This window comes from Peromyscus leucopus, chromosome 13, assembly GCF_004664715.2.
Source record: "Peromyscus leucopus breed LL Stock chromosome 13, UCI_PerLeu_2.1, whole genome shotgun sequence".
Lineage (NCBI taxonomy): Eukaryota > Metazoa > Chordata > Mammalia > Rodentia > Cricetidae > Peromyscus > Peromyscus leucopus.
The window spans coordinates 1,752,217-1,754,817 of NC_051074.1; positions in this window are offsets into that span (position 1 = coordinate 1,752,217).

Sequence of the window (2,601 nt, forward strand, 5' to 3'; positions counted from 1 at the left end):
CACAGATTCTAGGCAAGCACCCCAAAAGTGACTTACACCTTCAGCTCTCGCCTCTCTAAGTCACATATTTGTGTGTGTGTGTGTGTGTGTGTGTGTGTGTGTGTGTGTGTGTGAACCTGCGTGTAGGGAACCCAAGATCTACCTTGAGTATTGTCCCTCACACCCTGCCCATTTATTTTTGAGACAGAGGGATCAAGCGCAGGCTACACAGGCTGGCTAACAAGCCCCCAGGGATCCTTCTGTCTCTGCCTCTCTAGGACTAGAATGACAAGAGTGCAGTACCGCAGCTGGCTTTTTTAGGTGGTTCTAGGGATCAAAGTCAGGTCCTTAAGCTAGTGTGACAAGCACTGTACCAACTGGGCTATCTTCTCAGCCATCAAAGTTACATTTTTGTAGAAAAGTATACCCATATTTCACTCCATACATAATGAAGCAAGGCCCTATCAGGAAATCAACCTTCATCTATCCCAGTTACTGTCAATCACTCCAGCAGCCTGGGACCTCTATATGTTCTAGACAGACCCACCATCCTTACTCTGAGGGCATCTGCTTACCAGAACATGGAATCCCAGGAAACTGAAGTACAATGCCCTCTAGAATGTTCCACTAAGGGCAGGGCACTGGGTGCCCAAGGGATCGAGCAGCAGAAATACCAGACACTGGAATATACCAGCAAGGCAACTCTGGAGGTTCACAGGCTCGCCCACACCAAACCTCAGCATTCTCACAGTGCTTCTCTGGGCCACCAGCTACACCTCTGACTGAGTTTTCAGGAAAACTTGCTTGGGCAGGCCTCTCCAGATGTTCCTCAGAACACTGCAAAGGTCCCGCTCCACCTGCCTGCAGCACCCACGTAGCAAGAACCAAACCACCGTAATGGAGTGGTGATTGCTGGCAGCTAAATTCCCATTCCTAAACACCACAGTCGACGTGGTGACATTCTGGATGTACTCAGAAACTTAGCCTAACATGTGACTAACTGTGGTGTTTCCAGACAGACTAACAAGTGAGGGAAGAAGAGACCAGTGGATTATATCACTAACTTTGAATCCCAATACAATATGGACAGACACAGGCATATAAAGACCTTTAAAGAACTTCAAGGCACATATATGTCCTGGTTGTTGTAACACTACTCAGTCTAGGAAGATGATATGCTCCTGGTCCATTTGGTTCTGTGTACCTTATCAAAACCATGATTATAGTACTGGTCCAATTTTATTTTCTTATTTAATCTCATCAGAACAAAGTTGTCTTGATAAATACCTTTTGAAAAAGCTATTTAAAATTTTGTCACTTAGGGGCTGAAGAGATGGCTCTGTGGCTAAGAGCGCATACTACTGTTCTTGAAGAGGATCCAAGTTTGGTTTCCAGCACCTACAAGCTCACCTGTCATTCCAGCTGCAGGGGACCTGACATCTTTGGCCTCCATGCACCCAGACACATATGCGTATATCCACACAAATACATGCACACATGCACATAATTTAAAAATAAAATAATTAGTTAATTTAAATTCTATTGCTGAGCTGTGTTATTATTAAGCCATTCTACTGTTACATTGGCCCTCAGGGGCTGTCCCATTTGAGGGCTATAATAAGTAATTTCTTGATAACTACCTCTATTAATATAACTTTGTTCAAATTTCTAACTATTTTTGTAGGGCAAGCTCCAAAAAGAAATACTGTGAAGTCAAAAAATTTGAGGGCTCTTGGTCCATAGTGTCTAATTGCTTTCCAGAAAACAAAGAAAAGAAACAATTTTCATATCCAACTTTGATCTAAGTGCCCATTCTGCTTCAAAGAGTATATTTTCAATGCAATTTAAAATTACTTTAATCTGTCATAATATTTTAATACCAGCTAGCTGCCAAATGCAAGCATGGGGCTAATAGAGTGATTTTTGTACAATATTTATGTGTCTGGCAGTGCTCTATGCCATAATGATTTCCAGATGGATTCTCAGTTGACTTTACCTTATCTGTCATCATTTCACTCCTTTCTTTCTATCTTCATAATCTGGCTGATAATTAAAATTGGGCAAAAGTTTGGCAAGCTGTAGGTGTGACACAGAATCAGTGCCCATTCTCCATCAAGGCAAGTCTACATCAGCAGACATACTTGCTGGAAGGTGTTTAGGACCATCTTAAATGATAGTTGTGTCTAACATCCCATACCATCATAGAACAATCCAAACGTTAAGAGGACCTCCCAAGACAGGATACACCAAAGGGACCTTCATAAAAAGAACACGATCAGAGCCAGGTCATTTAGAAACCCATACATCTCTCAGAAAACTTGTGGACAGCAATACTGCCCTTTGACTGTCTACTAAGGCTTCCAGGAAGCAAATAACTATGAACCCATGGCATTCATGCAAGTTTGGATGTCAATAACCTCAGCCACAAGAACCAGGCCATTCTCCTCTCCTTTGGTTGTGGAAATTTGAAGAAAGAAAGGGATTTCCCTATTATCCTCCTGAACACTAAGATGTAGCAAAGAATGGGGTGTGACACCAGCCAGAAACCCTCTCAGAACCATCTGTGGGGTTCCCAGGATCCTATCTGTAGTGTGCGAGATAGTCTGCCTATAGTACATGAGA